This window comes from Salvia hispanica, chromosome 3, assembly GCF_029641045.1.
Source record: "Salvia hispanica isolate PSC_SH4W2 chromosome 3, Shi_PSC_v1, whole genome shotgun sequence".
Classification (NCBI taxonomy): domain Eukaryota; kingdom Viridiplantae; phylum Streptophyta; class Magnoliopsida; order Lamiales; family Lamiaceae; genus Salvia; species Salvia hispanica.
Window position 1 is genome coordinate 17,266,608 of NC_142694.1, and position 20,491 is coordinate 17,287,098.

General features: G+C 39.4%; 2 pseudogenes; both read left to right on the forward strand.

The window, feature by feature from the left end:
• Positions 1 to 3,037: 3,037 nt before the first annotated feature.
• Positions 3,038 to 4,828, forward strand: LOC125212428 (xyloglucan galactosyltransferase XLT2 pseudogene; annotated as a pseudogene).
• A 5,421-nt stretch (positions 4,829 to 10,249) lies between these two features.
• LOC148930280 (xyloglucan galactosyltransferase XLT2 pseudogene) lies at positions 10,250 to 11,960 on the forward strand (annotated as a pseudogene).
• The last annotated feature ends 8,531 nt before the right edge of the window (positions 11,961 to 20,491 follow it).

Below are 20,491 nucleotides of genomic sequence, written 5' to 3' on the forward strand. Positions count from 1 at the left end.
CTGGAGAGTCGATAGTAGAAGATCTCTGACCGGTTATGTTTTCACTCTTAGTGGTTCTGTTGTTAGTTGGAAAGCAATTTGCAGGCTGCAGTTACTTTGTCTACTACTGAGGCAGAGTATATGGCGTTGACAGAAGCTGCTAAAGAGGGAATATGGTTGCAAGAGCTAGTTGGTGATCTTGGTTTACATAAAGATCAAGTTGTTGTGTTCTGTGACCGTCAGAGCGCTATTTGTTTAGCCAAGGATCAATTCCACCATGAGAGGACTAAGTATATTGATGTGAGGTATCATTTTCTAAGAAATGAGAAAAGAATTGAGGTGAAGAAAGTAGGTACTGCTGATAATCCTTCTGATATGTTCACCAAGTCAGTCCCGCAGAGCAAGTTTCAACATTGTTTGGACTTGTTTAATGTTATGAGCTGTTAGTTGCCAATGGAGGGCAAATTGAGGCAAGGAGGAGAAGTTTCTTCGTCTGGTATTATGATAATGCATTTGGAAGGATGATTCAAGTCAAGGTGGAGATTTGTTAGGATGCCTTGAATCATTGCTTAGTTGATTAAGCTGAGGGGTTGTAACCTGAGTAGATCAGTTGTTAGGTTGCCACTGAATCATTGCTGAGTTGATCAAGTCGAATCATTGCTGAGTTGATCAAGTCGAATCATTGCTGAGTTGATCAAGTCGAAGGGTCGAGCTGATCAAGCTAAGAATGTTAGGTTTCTGTTATTGGGCTTAATTTGTTGTATCAAATCCAGTTTGTCTTTTGTACCTATTTATATAGAAGTAGGGCACGAGAATTTGTAAGAGCAGTAGCAGCCTTTTAGAATTGGCATCGTTGTATTTGTATTCGCAGTCATAATACAATTTGTTCTCCGTTCTTGCCCGTGGACGTAGCCAACACAACGTTGGTGAACCACGTAAATTTTGTGTCTCCTTACGTTCTTTTGTTTGTCGATTACACTATTACATGATCTATCATAACAGTTTGAATGGATTGAATTTATGGTTGAATGCTTATCTATCTCATTTTGTTGGTTTTGTTGATTCTTGAGCTTTTATTATCTATTTGCTTAGCTACCAATTAGATACATTTTTTGCTTAATTGTTGTCATTAAGAAATGCATGATTAGGATAGATGTGCAATCAACAACTCTATGCAACCCATGTAATCGAGAGATGCTTGTGCTAGAGAGAGGGCTTGAGTCCATCGGTCTTAGGAGTCGTTCTCGAAGTGTTGAGAGAAGACTCCGACATTAGAGGCCGACCAACGCGTTAGATGCACTCGAGAGAGGGTCTAATCAAATTTTATTTATATATTCTTAAAAGAAACAGAATAAAATGAATTAGAACACCAAACATTAATGAAATACTATATTTTAATTCCAAAAATTAGTGTACTCCTGATTTATTGAAAAGCAACCCACGTCTTTAAGAGTTAAAAGAAAAAGCTTACTCTATAAAATAACAAAACATAAACCCTAAGATAAGACCTGATTTAATGGCTCATTCCAAAAAAAATATAAAAGGTTAAAAACAGAAAAACTATTTGTAAGACATTCAAAACGTCAAATCGACGGGCTTAATTCAATTTAAAATTAATAGAATAATAACGTGATGAGATTATAAAGAGAAGAACAATGGTAAGAATAGATACAATGACGTTTCGTGAGTTTAGTTTCAGTTCGAAGGGAAAAAATGATGAAGACGACCACTCATTTGCAGATATTAGAATGAAATTGTAACAAAAGAAAATACTAGAAATCAACTCAAATAGAAAATATTACTATGTGATAATTTATTTGATAGATAGAATAAAATAAGTAAACAAATTGAATTAAACTATAAATAATAGAGTACTCATTTTGAAAAAAATAAAATTGTAGCAAACTAGATATTGTTATTGTTGTTTGTAGTCTATTATTATAAGTATAAATTTGGTCTAAAGTAAAGCTATCAAATAATTTGAATTAAGAATAAGACTAAATTGAAAAATATTAAAGATCAAACATTAACTATAATTAAGTATAGAGATGGTTTTATATGCGCGTCATCCCATTATGGCTGATGCACCGACATATATAAAAACTGCAAATTAACACCATATTTAATGCTTAATCATCTAAATTAATATCATAAACATCGCTGTTTTCTGTCATAAGCCCTGCCCCTAAATTTGGTCGGTGTTATTTTCAACAACAAAGCCTATTATTTTTTCTATTTTCTTCTCAAATTTGTTTAATCTAATTTTGTTTTATGACATTGAGGTATCCACCTTTAAATCAGCCGCGACGCGCGTCGCCCTTCCAACTTTTACTTTAGTAATTTATATTGTTGCATCGAAGATTGAGAATTCATTTCTAATTTAAATCTCAGTTAACAAATTGCGTTATTTGCGCAGATCGTGACAACCACTGGATGCTAAATTGCTAATCACATGATCGGCCCACATTAAAATTTAAATTATGCTTGGTAATTATGATAATTAATGTGGCCCTTCTATCATTACGTTTCCTAGATACCCTTCCACGTTTTCACTCCTTGTACATTTATTTAATATATTATCTGCTATTAATAAATTTTTTTTGCAGTGAAGTTAATTAAGCCTTATTCCGGATCTATAATGACACCCACGATCAGAAGATTATTTTTTTAAACAAAAGTTAGCTCGATAGGTGTTCCCTCGTGGTTCGTTCTTGATTATGAATAAAGTCATGAATCTATATTAATTTAATATTCAAATTTCTAATCATTATTATTCATCTCTACTAATTCTAGAGAGATGAGATTTGACCCTAATGAATAGCATTATAGCCATAACTTTTTAGGTGAATTAAATTCCTCGCTAAATCAATTTTTATTTGAATCGAAATTGTAGCAAGTCATATTGTTACTACATGGCATCCCTCTTTTTATAAGGTTGTTGACCTAATTATTAATCCAATTCACATTTAAAAATAGCTCCACATAGAGGATAGGTCATAGGTGGCTAATTACACTTGGTTGAAGTGCGCCCTAAATTAAGACTATAATATTCCATCAATTATATAGTCTTATTTTTGTTTTGTTGCTTTATATTATTCGTAAAGGTAGTCGAAGTTCTTCACCAAATTAGCACCCCTCTTCCTCTCAAAAACTCCTATTTCACTATTTGTAGCTATACTATATACTTCCATACATCCCAATGTTGGAAAATCTCCATTTCAAGATTGATAAATTTTGTCCAAGAAAGACAATCCATTCCCTCCTAATTTTTTTGCTCAAATGCTCATTTTTCCTAGTAATCCTCCTCCTCTTCCAAATCTATTCCCTACGTTCAATCCTCAACTCTCCACCACCGCCACCGCCGCCGCCACCCCTCAAGCCGCCGTCAAGATGCGACGCCGGCCTCGTCTACGTCTACGACCTTCCCCCGGCCTTCAACGCCGACCTCCTCCGCAACTGCCACGATCTAGACCCATGGATATCTAAATGCAACACCCTCTCCAACGCCGGCTTCGGCCCCCGTGCCACATCCCTCCCGGCCATGCCGGAAGGCCTCACCTCGTCGTGGTACTGGACCGACATGTTCGCGGCCGAGGTCATGTACCACGCGAGGATCATGAAGCACGAGTGCCGCACCACGGAGCCCCAATCCGCTACGGCCTTCTACATACCCTTCTACGCTGGGGTCGCAGTGGGAAAGTATTTATTCACCAATCGCAACTACACCGCAAGGGATCGAGACTACCAATGCGAGGACATGCTGACGTGGCTCAAGGATCAGCCTCCGTGGAGGCGATCCAACGGCTCTGACCACTTCATCCTCCTGGGGAGGATGACGTGGGATTTTCGCCGGCGTGGAGACGAAGACTGGGGGTCCAGCTTCGTCTACATGCCGGTGATGAAGCAGATCGTGCGGCTGACCGTCGAGCGGGACCCATGGGACCACCGCGAGATCAGTGTTCCCTACCCCACCGGATTCCACCCAAAGTCAAAATTGGAAGTTGACCAATGGGTTGATTTTGTTACATCTCGCAATAGGACTAGCTTGTTCACATTTGTGGGAGCCAAGCGGAATAAGATCAAGGATGATTTTAGATCTTTACTTCTAAGCTATTGCTACAACGAGACGGGGTCGTGTCGCGTTGTGGACTGCTCAGGATCGCGGTGCTACAAGGGTACGCCCGAGATCCAGGAGGCGTTCCTGGGGTCGGATTTTTGCCTGCAGCCTAGGGGGGACGCGCATACTAGAAGATCGACGTTCGATTGTATGCTGGCCGGTTCGATTCCGGTTTTCTTCTGGAGGAGGAGTATTGAGCATCAGTATGAGTTGTTCTTGGGCGACGAACCGGACCGGTTTTCGGTGTTTATTGATTGGAAGGATGTTAGGAATGGTTTGTCGATTAGGAAAGTGTTGGAAGGGTATAGTAGGGAAGAGGTAAGAAGGATGAGAGAGAAGGTTATTAGTTTGATACCAAATTTTATTTATGGAGATGGGAATGGGATTGGTAAAGATGCATTTGATATTGCTACTGATGGAGTGATTAAGAAAATCAAGGAACAAAATGAATCCAACATGAGATAGAAGCCTACTTTGTCACAAGAAGAAGAAGAAGAGGTGCAAGGCCGGCAAATCTAGGTATGTATGTACGGAGTTGAAAAGGTCAAATTTTTTTATACCTAATTACTAAAAATGTCAATTTTTTGAGAAAACGATTGTGTTGAAATATCATCAGAGATAGATATTACTGTTTTAGTTAAAGATTTAGTTATGTTCTTTTCTATTTTCTTATAGAATATACTTATTGTGACAAAATTCTCTTGTATTTGCAATAAAGGGATATTTTATTTTCATCGTGTATTACACATGTATATCGCACTGGCGTAGGTTTTTATATTATTTTTTTCGGCAAATAAGGAATCCAATTTCAATATGCCAAAAATGCCAAGCACAATGGATTCCTACTTTTCTAGATGTTATGATAATAAATGTGATGCTATTGATGCAGTTTTTAAGCAGGATTGAAAAATCAAAAATTCAAATTCAATAGTATTTCGATTCAATTCATACAATTTTAGTCGATTTTCAATATTTTGCCTCTAAATTGTAAATTTAGGTCAACATTTAGCATTAATTAATTTGACTTAACTTTACACGGTCTCAAATGAAAATGCGACACCTGCTAATGCTATGGCCGAAGTGTTTTACTTTCTTGAACTTCGTTTGAACGTAATTGAAGGCTGATAAGCCGCTAATCACAGTTATATTCACACTTTTATATGATTCAAAAGCATGGTACTGTACTAATCAGGTGACCAGCCAAACTGATTAAAATAATTAAAAATCAATGTACTTAATACTTGGTCAATAAAATAGTTTACCTAAAATAAATTAGTATCCAAATTTTGAGGGAGAGTATGCCAAAGTATTTACACATTTTTTGTTTTATTACTTTATGTATATTTATTAAAATAATTGTGTATGATTAGTTATAACGTGGCCGCATAGTTTTGTTGTTAAAAATATTATTCTATTTTTCTTTGAAATTAGAGTTTCTGCTATAAATATTAAATATAGTACTCGTATGAGTTTTTATTCTATTTCAAAGGTCTTCAGCGAATCGAAAAAGTGAAAATAATTAATGATTCAGTTTTGTTTTATGCATGCATAGTACGGAGTAGTATTCTTTGATGATTAAGTTTTAGTCTAAACTGCTACCTACTTTTTATATTTTTTTAGAATTAAAATATATGAATTTTACTCTTTTTTAGTTTTCCCTTCAAATTAGTTTTTCTCCAAATTGAAGCTGATGTATCTGTCGTAAAATCCTACATGGAAAAAATAAACGTGATGATCATTAATACAACATTGTTTTTAATAAATAGTGATATTTGCCTCTAAATACAAGAATTTTTTAAGTTTTCCAGTTTTCACTCAAACTTTTGAGACTAGAAAAAATTAGAAAATATCAAAAGTTCAGATATGTACAAGCAAATTATTGAAAGATTGTACGACCATTTTTTGTAATGTAGATAGTAATGTCATGCGCGTAGTTCACATCAATGGGAAAAAAACTTCAAAATTCATATATTTCGATCAAAAATAAAAAATCTTTTAAGTCTTCAAGTATTGCTAATTAAAGTTTTAAGGCCCAATATTGTTCAGTTCATACAATCTTTTTGAGTTATTCAAGGTTTACCTGTTCCTTGTCAATTCTATTACACATGCAAACAAAATTTAAATCTAGGCATACTATGCAACTCCACATCTTTTAAGGCTTGGGCTGACTCGCCTCAATTGAGAGGATCTAATGGACGCCCCCTCTCACGCCTCTCACGCCAGGTGGTGTTCGGTTTGCTAGAAAAAATAATACCAAGATATAATTGAGGATTGAGTTGTGAGATTATTTTAGTCATAGGGGTTAGCTATGACTAATTATCTCATAGTTATCTATCTAGGATTGAGTTGTGGTATTGTAGAACCAAACACACTACATAATTAATCCGGGACAACAATATTGCAACACTCCCTTAGGCCATGTTTGGTTGACGGGAAAGTAAAGTTGACAAGGAAAATAATTTCTAGGAAAATGAATCCAAGGAATGTGATTCGTAATAACTTTACTTTCCCATGTTTGAAACATATCAAGATTTTAAATTTTATATTTGATTTAAACACTAACTAAAAATATGCTTATTATCATTTTTATTTATAAAAAAGAATAATAATATAATTTTTTTAATAAGTTATTAATTATAAATGGTAATAATTATATTATTATTTAATTATTACGATGGATAATTTAAATATGAATTATCCAACATAATATATAATAATATAATTGTATTTATAGTTACATGGTATTATATTAAAATCATAAATGATTATAATAATATACTCCTATATGATTATTTTTATTATAGCTAAAATATTTATAATTTAAAATTTCAGTATGATTTTATTGATTAATTATTAATTTATGAAAAAATAATAGTAATTATTTATTATTGTATGATTTATATTATATAGTTATATTTTAATTATTTAATAAATTATTAATTATTATCATGATAATAACAATTATATATACATATCATAATAATATAGTTATAATTATGATAAATTTAATTATAATATTTATTATACTGAAATTAAGTATGATATATAATTTAAATTATTTTTAAAACATTAATTGATATAGTAATAATAAAACTATACTATATTGCATTAAATATGTAAGAATCCTAAAACTGGGAATAAGAATACCTAAGAAAAGTTAGGATTCAGAATCCTGGAAAGTTGTACTAACTTTCCTTGTTTCGGGATTCTGATTACTTTCCCAATTTGATTAAAAACCGAAACAAACACAAGAATTTAAAATTTAAGGAATCGGATTACTTTCCCTGGCAGAATCCTGGCAACCAAACATAGCCTTAATGTATACTACTAGTATTAATCCTCGTACGATGCTTAGACCCAATTCATTTTCATCGTACTATTTTCATATTGTCATTTAATTAGTTAAAATAAGAAGAAATATAATTACATAGAGTAATAGAATTTTAAAAATGTATATATATTAATTTATTAGAAAAAGTATAGAAATAAAATTGATTTAAGTTTGAAAGTAGATCACATAGACATATATGTCAATTGAAACACTTTGGATCTCTATTACAGATAGAACAATTACACTTTAACAACAGAAAATAATTCTATACCGAAATATCATAATATTTATAGATAGGGAAATCAGCGATTGTTTTTATATTACCAAGTGTAAGCAATACATCAATTACTTTTGAGTATTTGAGACTTTTAAATTGCAATTGACCGAAAATTTAATTAATAAATCATTCATTATTCTCAAAATTTATTTGGGAAGCCAATGACTTTGTGTTGTATCGGACAATGGTGTTGACCAATAACTTTTGCTTTTTTACTCTAATTAAGAGTAAAGGCCAAATGTGGTCTCTAATATATGACCGTTTTATCAATTTGATCCTTAACATTATCATTTTGATTATTTGGTCCCTCACAAATAAACTTGGACCCGAATCGGTCCTCACTTAACAGAACCGTGAAAAAATAGACGGTGATTGCAATTTGACTATATTAAATTACTAATGGTAATTAATTATACATAATTATAATTCTTAATTCCTATTAAATTATAAATTATTCATTTCATTTTGCAACTGATACTATCTTTTTTCCAATTTTGCTAATAGGAAAAGAATTATAATTAGGTATAATTAATTATCATTAGTAATTTAATATAGTCAAATTGCGGCCATGATCTATTTTTTTACGGTTCTGTTAAGTGAGGACCGATTCGGGTCCGAGTTTATTTGTGAGAGACCAAATAATCAGAAAGATAATGTTAAGGACCAAATTGATAAAACGGTCATATGTTAGGGACCACATTTGGTCTTTACTCTCTAACTAATGATCATATTTCCCTCTAAAATAACAATCTTATAAATAATCTAAAAACTTTCTTTTTATATTAGTAGTATAGATAGATTACTCATTCAAAACATATGGAGTACTATAATATATGCATAATTAATTGTATTATCACAATCATATGCACAATTTCAATAAAAATTAATAATTAATGTGATATTTTTATACATTTAATATAATTTTTGTAATAATTAGAAATTGACTAATCAACTTCTTCTAAAAATGCATAATAATGTGAATTTAAAATGCAACCTAAATACACAAATTTTTAATATTGATAACAATTAAAAACGGACAGACCCACTTCTTCTAAAAATGCATAATTAATGTTAAAATAGATGATTAAAATTAAAATACAACCTAATACACAAATTAATTGAAATTTTGAAAAAATTAACACATCGAACTAACCCCTCTTCTTATTCTTCCATGGCAGCTCATTCCCACCCCGCCATCACTGGGTGTCCACGCGGTGGCGGACGCTCGTTGGACGCTGCGCCCTTCACAGCATCGCGACTCTGCTCGAAACTCCTGTTATGGATGCCTCTTAGGTCCAATATGAGTTGAATTTGTGAGCTTCAAGTTTATTAGTATGATTCTATGCCCAAATTAAACATTTTGTTTAATTAATCAGGAGCTTAAGTCTTTTATAAAGTAGGTCCAGGCTAAGTTGAGTTCTAAGATTAAGAAAGCCCAACAACCCAACATGACCTGCTTGCTTCATAGACCTCACTGATCTGAACCTCAAACTGATCGGGCTTGGCCAGGTCAGATCGGCCCCACCTCACAATAACTTAACTGAGCCCGAACTTTAAATGAAACAAAATACTACTACTTCCTTTGTCTCTATGTGGATGAGTCGTAGTATCATTTTGTGGGTTGATTTTAAGGTATTTTTGACCCAAAAAATAAAAAACGTAACACAAATAATATTAACTCGAAGTTGACGGACATCAAAAGATATTTTCATAGTACATGGAGTAAATTATTTAAATCTTTTCTATGAATAATATTACACGCGGTATACTCGTCTTTCAAAGTGGAGATCCCTAAATTAAGGTGTATAAACCCATTAACTCCTTTTTGCTTTACACATTAACTCCTTTTTGCTTATTTCTATATCGTGCCGGTCTCCACTTTATTAAAGAAGATATCATTGAACATAAAATAAGCCACCATATATCCGCTCAAAAAAATTATATTAAGACAGTTATTTTGACTTTAAGGTAATTTATTGCACCGATTTCTTTTCTTTTTCTTTTTTAATTTTTTCTGTATTATTTAAATACCCATCATTAGCATTGTCAATACGACTATAATATTTATTCTAGTGACTAGAAACTGAGTATAATATCTAAGAGTTTTCGTTTTAATACTAATAGAGATGTTAATCAAGTCAATATACAAATTCAATTTTGAGGCCAATTATATCGCGCCTGCATTATATTTGGATCGACTAAACCTTCTATATTTAGTTTATCTTGTTGGGTGATAATTTATTTACGAAAAAATTAGTATGCACAATTTTAATTGACGTCTACATTCGTGTAAAAATATACTACTCTCTATTGTCAGTTCAGGTGAATAATGCAGAATTCTTTTAAGAATAAAAAATTGTGGAGTATATATGTACGTAATTGGAGCTGAATCATCAATCTAACCTCCGTCAATCAACCCAATCACTATTTGTATAATTTGCAGAAAACTGGATACTATCAATATCATAGACTTGGACCATTTTTTATTTTTTCCATTTTTCCAACCATTATTGAAAAGGTGATTTCCAAAAATACTCATTTAATTAAATCATTTTCCCATTAAAATGTCACGCCCAATTCAATTACGTTAATTTCTTTATTTCTTCACATTCTTCTCCAAAAACCAAAACCTTCAAAAAACCAATTATGCTCCACGCATACTCGCCGGAGCTCCAGTCGCGGCGGAAACCGTCAAAACCCCTCAATTTCCTCTTCGCCCACCCTTATCTATGGATCTCACTCGCCTCCATCTCGATCCCTCTCTTCATCATCTCCGCCGTCCGCATTGCGCCGCCCTGCCTCCCCCGCCGCCCCGCCGCCGACGAATGCCCCTCCGGCACCGTCTACGTCTACGATCTCCCCTTAATGTTCAACCACCACCTCTTACTCCACAGCTGCACCGACCTCGACAACTGGAACTGGCAGTGCGGCATCGCCGCCAACGCCGGCTTCGGCGGCCGCGCCGCCGAGCTCCGCCGCCTCCTGCCGGAGAATCTCTACAAATCCTGGTTCCGCACGAACCAATTCGCCCTGGAGCTGATCTTCCACAAACGGATTCTGACGCACAAATGCAGAACCCTGGAGGCGGAATCCGCTACGGCGTTCTACATCCCGTTCTACGGTGGACTCGCGGTGGGGAAGCACCTCTGGAAGAACGACACCGCCAAACGCGACCGCGATTGCAAGATGCTGCTGACGTGGCTCGATCAGCACGAGCATTGGAAGAAATCCAACGGCTCTGATCATTTCATTTCGCTAGCCCGAATCACATGGGATTTCCGCCGCTTAGCCGACCCTGCCCAAATCTGGGGCTCCACATTCCTCAACATGCCCGAGATGCAGCGGGTCACCCGATTCATCATCGAGAAGGCCGACTTCGACGATCGCGACGTCGGCGTGCCTTACCCCACCGGATTCCACCCCGAATCCAGAGAAATCCTCCAGAATTGGCAACAATTCGTGCGAAAACAGAAGCGCGGCAGCCTCTACACGTTCATCGGCGCGGCGCGTGAGCCGATCCGCCGCGATTTCCGGGGGACTCTTCTAACCTACTGCTCGAACTCGCCGTCGTGCCGCGCGGTGGACTGCGCGGCGACGAAATGCTCGGCGGACTCGTCGGTGATAATGGAATCTCTCCTGGCGTCGGAATTCTGCCTGCAGCCGAAGGGGGATAGCTTCACGAGGCGGTCGGTTTTCGACTGCATGATAGCCGGTTCGGTGCCGGTTATCTTCTGGAACCAGACCGCTTACGAGCAGTATCCGTGGTTCTTGCCGGGCGAACCGGAGAGCTACTCGGTTTATATAAACCATGAGGAGGTGATGAATAAGACCTCTGTGATTGAGCATGTTTTGAAGGGGTTTAGCAAGGAGGAGATTAGGAGGAAGAGGGAGAAAGTGATTGAGACAATTCCTAGGATTATATATGGGATTCAGAGTGGTGGATCAACAGATTTTGAGGATGCTTTTGATATTGCTATTGAAGGGGTTTTGCAGAGGATTAGGAAGGAGAGAGAATTGTGATTGGGAGGAGATTATTAGTAGTCTATTAATTGATTGTTGTGGTTAATTGAACTTTGATAGTCATCATATAGAGATCTTATATCAGGAATATACTTATAATTATATGTATCTGCTCTCCTTTTCTATGCGTTTTAGCAGTTGTTTGTCCAGTGTAATAGTACTAGTTAAAATTGCAGGTTTTGGTTAGGATTTTTTCTGAGTTTTTATCAGACAGCATATGGCATTGATGAAGAAAATACTCGTGAGATTTTCTGTACGAGATAACGTCACAATCCCATAAATACATTGTCTGTAGATGGGAGATGGTGTTGTAAGAGCATCTACTATAGGTGGACAAGTTTTGGTGGACAACCTTTTTTTTTTTTTTGTCCATAGCCCCATTTTATTTGTCCACAGCCCCAAAAAAAAGTGTCCGCAGCAATAGTGGACACTTTTTGGTGGACAACTTTCACTTTATTTTTCTTGTTGTATTTTTTAATTCAATCTACAAATTATCGGACTAAAAATAATTCGAGAAAAACGGCTAGTGCAATAAAATTAAAATTGAAAACTAAATTTTCGTCGGATTAAAGTGAGAGGAAAATTACAACGAAAATTTGATCTACGGAAATCACACATGTTGTTCATGCTACGCCGCCTCCCCTACGTGCCCAGATCTCTTCAATCAAATCGACCTGGAGTTGGTCATGTGCTGTGCTCCGGCGTATATCAGCGAAACGTTGGATCAGATATTCATCACTACGTGGTACACCCATCTATATCGGCGCGGAGGCAACACCGTGACTTGTACTTGCACCATCTTCCGGCGCCCAACGTTCTGCAGCAAATCCTTCATCTTCTATTATCATATTGTGCAATATGATACACGCTACCATGATATCCGCGACATCATCTTCGTGCCACACTCGTGCCGGGCAGCGTAGAATGGCCCATCGCGCTTGGAGCACACCAAAAGCTCGCTCCACATCTTTCCTAGCGGCCTCTTGTTTGCGCGCAAAATATTGTCTCTTCGCGCCAGCCGGTTGCCGAAGTGTCTTGACGAATACGGGCCAACGAGGGTATATTCCATCTGCCAAATAGTATCCCCTGTGATACTGCGTGCCGTTTGCTACAAAACTGATCTCTGGACCCTCTCCCCGGCACTCATCATTGAAGATAGGCGACGACTGCAGAACGTTGATGTCGTTGTTCGAACCTGCAACACCGAAATATGCATGCCAGATCCGCAAACGGTAGTCAGCAACGGCTTCGAGGATCATCGACGGATGTTTCTGCTTGAAACCGGTAGTGAACTGGCCTTTCCACGCCACCGGGCAGTTTCTCCACTCCCAATGCATGCAGTCAATGCTGCCCATCATCCCGGGGAAACTGTGCACCGCACCGTGCATATCTAGCAGTCTCTGGCACTCATCAGGGGTTGGCTTTCGTAGGAACTCCGGACCAAAGACTTGCCGAATGCCCTTACAAAACTGCCGGAGCACAGTTAGACTAGTCGTCTCACCCATCTGTAGGTATTCGTCGAACATATCAGCCGGTCCGGCATAGGCAAGCTGCCTAATTGCAGAGGTGCATTTCTACAAAGTAGACAGACCGATCCGGCCAGTGCAATCCCTCCGGAGCGTGAAGCACTCGAACCGGTCCACCAATGTCGTCGCTATATGGGTGAATAGCGGTCGCGACATTCTGAAACGGCGACGAAAAATCTCAGCCGGGTAACGAGGCTGATCACTAAAGTAGTCGGCCATAAGCCGCTCAGCCGCTCCGACATGGTCTCGTGGGATTGTCCGACGATGACGAATCTCACGAGGGATCGCCGCCGCCGCCGCCTCCTCGTCGGCCTCCCTCTGCACCTCTTGAATCAAAGAATCCCATGCTTGATTCCACAAATCATCCATAAATTGAAAAGTTTTTAGAGATAGAAAATTTGGGTAGAGAGTGAAGAAGTGGGTGGAGAGAAGATGAAAATGGAGGAATATTTATAAAAAAACCTTTATAAATTCGAAATTAAAAAAAAAAAAAAAAAAAAAGGAAAGCCGGCGACCGCCGCGGCGGTTTCGCCGCGCAATAGATAGGCGCGGCGGCCGCCGCTTTTCTCTCTCATGCGGCTCGTCCTCGCCGACTAGCCGGCGATGGCCCTTCCGCCCCAGCCAATTCGTCCTTCCCCACTACACATCGCCGCGGCGCCGCCGGAAAGGGGGCGGCCGGCGCGCCGCCCCTATAGTGGACGCCCTAAGAGCATCCACTATAGGTGGACAACTTTTTTTTTTGTCCATAGCCCCATTTTATTTGTCCACAGCCACAAAAAAAAGTGTCTGCAGCAATAGTGGACACTTTTTGGTGGACAACTTTCACTTTATTTTAGTTGTTGTATTTTTTAATTCAATTACAATTAAAATTATCAGACTATAAAATAATTAGACAAAAACGGCTAGTGCAATAAAATTAAAATTGAAAACTAAATTTTCGTCGGATTAAAATGAGGGGAAAATTACAATAAAAATTTGATCTGCGGAAAATCACACATGTTCTTCACGCTACGCCGCATCCCCTACGTGCCCAGACCTCTTCAATCAAATCGACCTGGAGTTGATCATGTGCTGTGCTCCTGCGTATATCAGCGAAACGTTGGATCAGATATTCATTACTACGTGGTACACCCATCTGTATCGGCGCGGAGGCAACGCTGTGACTTGTACTTACACCATCTTCCGGCGTCCAACGTTCTGCCGCAAATCCTTCATCTTCTATTATCATATTGTGCAATATGATACATGCTACCATAATATCCGCGACATCATCTTCGTGCCACACTCGTGCCGGGCAGCGTAGAATGGCCCATCGCGCTTGGAGCACACCAAAAGCTCGCTCAACATCTTTCTTAGCGGCCTCTTGCTTTCGCGCAAAATATTGTCTCTTCGCTCCAGCCGGTTGACGAAGTGTCTTGACGAATACGGGCCGACGAGGGTATATCTCATCTGCCAAATAGTATCCCCTGCGATACTGCGTGCCATTTGCTACAAAACTGATCTGCGGACCCTCTCCCCGGCACTCATCATTGAAGATAGGCGACGACTGCAGAACGTTAATGTCGTTGTTCGAACCTGCAACACCGAAATACGCATGCCAGATCCGCAAACGGTAGTCAACAACGGCTTCGAGGATCATCGACGGATGTTTCTGCTTGAAACCGGTAGTGAACTGGCCTTTCCACGCCACCGGACAGTTTTTCCACTCCCAATGCATGCAATCAATGCTGCCCATCATGCCTGGGAAATTGTGCACCGCACCGTGCATATCTAGCAGTCTCTAGCACTCATCAGGGGTTGGCTTTCGTAGGAACTCCGGCCCAAAGACTTCCCGAATGCCCTTACAAAACTGCCGGAGCACAGTTAGACTAGTCGTCTCACCCATCTGTAGGTATTCGTCGAACATATCAGCCGGTCCGGCATAGGCAAGCTGCCTAATTGCAGAGGTGCATTTCTGCAAAGTAGACAGCCCGATCCGGCCAGTGCAATCACTCCGGAGCGTGAAGCACTCGAACCGATCCGCCAATGTCGTCGGTATATGGGTAAAGAGCGGTCGCGACATTCTGAAACGCCGACGAAAAATCTCAGCCGGGTAACGAGGGTCAGCGCTAAAGTAGTCGGCCATAAGCCGCTCAGCCGCTCCGACATGATCCCGTGGGATTGTCCGACGATGACGAATCTCACGAGGGATCGCCGCCGCCTCCTCGTCGGCCTCCCTTTGCACCTCTTGAATCAAAGAATCCCATGCTTGATTCCACAAATCATCCATAATCGAAATGTTTTTGGAGATAGAAAATTTGGATAGAGAGTGAAGATGTGTGTGGAGAGAAGATGAAAATGGGAGGAATATTTATAAAAAAACATTTATAAATTCGAAATTAAAAAAAAAAAAAAAAAAAATTAAACCGGCGACCGCCGCGCCGGCGTCGCCGCACAATAGATAGGCGCGGCGGCCGCCCCGCTTCTCTCTCCATCGCCCCGTCCTCGCCGCAAAGCCGGCGATTCCCCTTCCACCCCAAGTTTTTCGTCCGCCCGCGGGGCGGACGCCTTCGCCCCTATAGATCGCCGCGGCGCCGCCGCGATGGGGCCGGTCGGCGCGCCGCCCATATAGTGGATGCTCTAATCCAATAGTTATGCAATTTATAAGACATTAATGAGTTGCTTCTATTGTGAAATGTGGCGAATCATAAAATAGAAAACAAAATGACCAATACAGGTAATGGCTTAAACTCTGATGTCACATAACAACGTTTGGAAAGAAGACACCAATTTTAAGAAGAAAAAAAAAAGCGTTAAGTGAATTAAGTAAAAGAAGAATAAAGTAAAAAATGAAAAAGTTAGAGAGGTGAAGAGTGAATAAAGTAAGAGAAAATAAAGTAAGTGAGAAGAAATATGTTGACTTTTACTAAAAGAGAGAAATGATTCTATTATTATGGAATGTACCAAAATGCCAAAATAACTTTACTACTATGGAACGGAGGGAGTAGGGCATAAAATCTCGTGTCGTCTCAAGGCGCAGTCAGCTTCCCTGTGACAGAGGGAGATGAGGGAAAAATAATACTCTCTCCATCCCAAGATAAGTGGCCTACTTCTTTTGGGCACGGGATTTAAGGAATGGTATTTAAATAAGTTAAAGTGGAGAAAGTAAAGTATGAGAGGGGGAAAAGTAGAGGAGAGAAGTGTTGGAGTGTGGGCCATTACTTCACAAATAAAGAAGTTATGGGACTAATATGAAAAAGTTACAAGAGTGTTTTGAAATTAGGTTAGGCAGCGGCTAATTTGGGGATTGTGAGCTGGAGCTTGAGCTCAATCGGTTACACCAGATTAACTGCCTCTGATTCGCATATAAGGCTCGGGGTTGACGGTTTTCAGCTCAAGAAAAGAGTGTGATGCATTTGTCTTTGTGAGGAAACCATTGTAGTTGAGAGAGCTCTCGAGTTTGAGCCGACTGGTTTCTAGAGTGCGTCGTTTGTATTGCGATTAACCTTTTCGTTTTGTAATCGTAGCGTGTGAATGAGAAATAAAGATTGAGTGCTTTTCCCGTGGATGTAGACCACATTGATCGAACCACGTATATCGTTGTTGTTGTGTGATTTGTTTTCTTGTTCTTGGTTATTGGTTGTTCGTAGCGATCCGATCGATTCATAACAAATTGGCGCCGTCTGTGGGAAGCGATTGGGGATTGATCGGCGCGATGTCTACAGCGAAGTTCGAAATGGAGAAATTCACCGAAAAAAATGATTTCGGCTTGTGGAGGCTGAAGATGAAAGCTGTGATGATGCAGCAGGGCCTCTGGGAGATCTTGAAGAATGGGGATGAAAAGCCAGCTGAGGGAGCGGATGAGAAGGTCGATCCTAAGGCGCAAGAACTCCAGAACAAGGCTTACAGCACCTTGATTTTGAGTCTCAGTGATCGGGTATTGAGGGAAGTCTCTAAGGAAGAGACTGCTGCCGCGATTTGGGCCAAACTTGAGTCGATCTACATGACCAAGTCTCTGGCCAACCGCCTTCATCTCAAGCAGAAGCTGTTCACATTCAGGATCTCTGAGTCTAAGCGCATCTTGGAGCAGCTCGAGGATTTTGCTAAATGCATCGATGATCTGGAAAATATAGACGAGCAAGTTAAAGATGAAGACAAGGCCCTTATGCTCTTGAATTCGCTCCGAAATTCTTACGAGCAATTCAAAGATGCTATACTTCTTGGAAGGGATTCCAAGATCACTTTTGAAGAAGTATATTCAGCATTGAAATTGAAGGAGTTTCAGAGATCTTCAGGTATGACTCTTGATCCAGTTGTTGAGGTTTTGAATGTCAAAACTACTGCCAAGAAGCAGGATAAGGGCAAGAAACCAACCAATGATAAGTGGAAAGACAAGGGGCAGAAGGAGGCAGAACAAAAGGAGACTAGGACTTGCCACTATTGCAAAAAGCCCGGCCACATCAAGAAAAACTGCTATGGGTGGAAAAGAAAGCAAGCTGAGGAAGAAAATGGCAATAACATTGCAGCGGTCACTGAGGAAACTGAGGTGGCTCAAGCACTCACTGTCACCAACAAGAGCTCGATTGAGAATGTTTGGATCATGGATTCGGGCTGCAGTATTCATATGACCTCAAATAAAGGTTGGATGTCTGATCTGCAACCGGCAGAGGGGAATGTTCTTTTGGGAAATGACAATGTTTGTCATGTTGAAGGAGTTGGAAATGTTAAGATGAGAATGATGAATGGGACCATCAAAGTGCTTACTGATGTTAGATACATTCCATCAATCAAGAGAAATCTAATTTCCTTAGGAATGTTGGAATCCAAGGGCTTCAAATTCTCTTCTGCCAATGGTGAGATGTTGATAACTAAGGATGTTGAAACTGTCATGAAGGCCAAGAGAGCAAATAATCTTTACTATCTGGACGCTGAGGTCATTGAGGGGGATGTGTATCACACTGAATCTCAGCATTCTATCAACTGGCATTCAAGATTGGGGCATGTGGAAGAATCTGGATTGAAACAGTTATCAAAGCTGGGATTGATTCAGATTGAAGGTGATCAAACATCAAAGGATGTTGCATCTTGTGAGGAGTGTATATTGGGGAAGAGCAAGAAACTTCCCTATGGTTCTGGAAAGCATACTTCCACTGAGCCTCTGCAATATGTACACAGTGACATCTGGGACCCTCTCAAGTCAACAGCATAGGTGGTGGCAGGTATTTCTTATCCTTTGTTGATGATTTCTCTAGAAAACTTTGGGTGATTATCATGAAAGAAAAGTCAGAAACCTTTAAGAGATTTCAAGAATGGTGTATTGAAGTTGAACTAGAAACAGACAGGTCTCTTAAATGTCTGAGAACAGACAATGGTCTTGAATTTCTATCTTCAGAATTTGATGAATTTTTGTAAGAAGAAGGGGATTAAGAGACATAGGACGGTTCCTCACAATTCCCAGCTGAATGGTGTTGCAGAAAGAGCTAACAGAACCATCTTAGAAAGGGTAAGGTGTATGCTCATATCTTCTGGAATGGGAAAGCAGTTCTGGGCAGAGGCAGCTGCAACAGCCTCTGTGTTAATAAATAAGTGCCCCTCATCATCTCTGAATGGTGAAACACCTGATGGCAGATGGTATGGGAAGTGTGGTGACTATTCCAGGTTGAGGCCATTTGGCTGTAGAGCTTATGCTCACACTAAGCAAGGGAAGCTTGAGCCTGGAGCATTAAAATGTGTTATGTTGGGCTATCAAAAGGGTGTAAGGGGTTATAGACTGTGGTGCACTGAAGAGGGGTCAGAAAGGTTATCATCAGTAGGGATGTGATTTTCAAAGAAAATGAAATGCCTTTCTTGAAGCAGGAACCAGAGAGAATTCAAGTTGAGGTGGAGCCTCATGGTCAGGCTGAAAAGGTGGATGAAGATTCTGATAGAGCCTCAGAAGATAACAACACATCTAGTCTGAATGATGAGGTTATTCCAGAAAGGGTGATAGCCAGAGATAAGCCTAAAAGGAGGATTAAGCTGCCCTCAAGATTCAATGACTACGACATGATGTATTATGCTCTAACAGCAGCTGAAGAAGTGGAATATCATGAGCCCTCATCATATAAGGAGGCTATGAGAAGTCCAGAAAAGGATAAATGGCTCAAGGCAATGCAAGAGGAAATCGATAGCCTGTACAAGAATCAGACTTGGATTTTGGTGCTAAGGCCTAAGAATCAGAAAACAATAGGATGCAAGTGGATCTTCAAGAAGAAGATAGAGGCCTTCAACAGCAACAAAGTGAGGTTTAAGGCAAGGTTGGTGGCCAAGGGGTTCCCTCAAAAGGAAGGGATTGATTACAATGAAATTTTCAGTCCAGTTGTCAAGCATAGTTCAATCAGGATTCTGCTCAGTATTGTTGCAACCAGAGGATGGGAGCTGCAACAAATGGATGTAAAAACAGCCTTTTTACATGGGGAGTTAGAGGAGAAGATCTATATGGATCAGCCCCCTGGTTTCATCAGTCCAGAAAATGAAAATAAAGTATGCATGCTGAAGAGAAGCCTCTATGGTTTGAAGCAAAGCTCAAGACAATGGTATCTCAGGTTCTGTGAGTTTATTCAGAATATTGGGTTCCGGAAATCTCGTTATGATAGCTGTGTATTCATCAAAAGGAGAAGTGGGGAAGCAGTGGCATATCTACTATTATATGTAGATGATATGCTAATCTCAGCAGAGCACAGAGAAGAGGTGGAGGAAATCAAATCAAGGCTCAGTTCTGAATTCGACATGAAAGATTTGGGGGATGCCAAGCGAATTTTGGGCATGGATATTGTGAGAGACAGAAAAGCAAAGAAAATTTGGCTGACTCAGAAGGATTATATCCAAAAGGTGTTAAAGAGGTTCCAAATGGACAGTAGCAAGTCAGTTTCTGTGCCATTGGGACATCAGTTCAAGCTGAGATCAGTGTCCTAAAGATGATGAGCAGAAGAAGGAAGTGGACAAGATCCCTTATGCAAGTATTGTTGGGAGTGTGATGTACACTATGGTGTGTACAAGGCCGGATATAAGTCATGCTATCAGTGTAGCTAGTAGGTTCATGGCTAACCCGGGGATAGAGCATTGGCATGCTTTAAAATGGTTACTCAGATATCTCACAGGCACTCAAGGATATGGTATACTGTTTGATGGAAATCACAGAGGTGAAGGTGGAGCATTGGTGGGATTTTGTGATTCTGATTTTGCAGTAAGTATGGATACAAGAAAGTCCCAATCTGGTTATG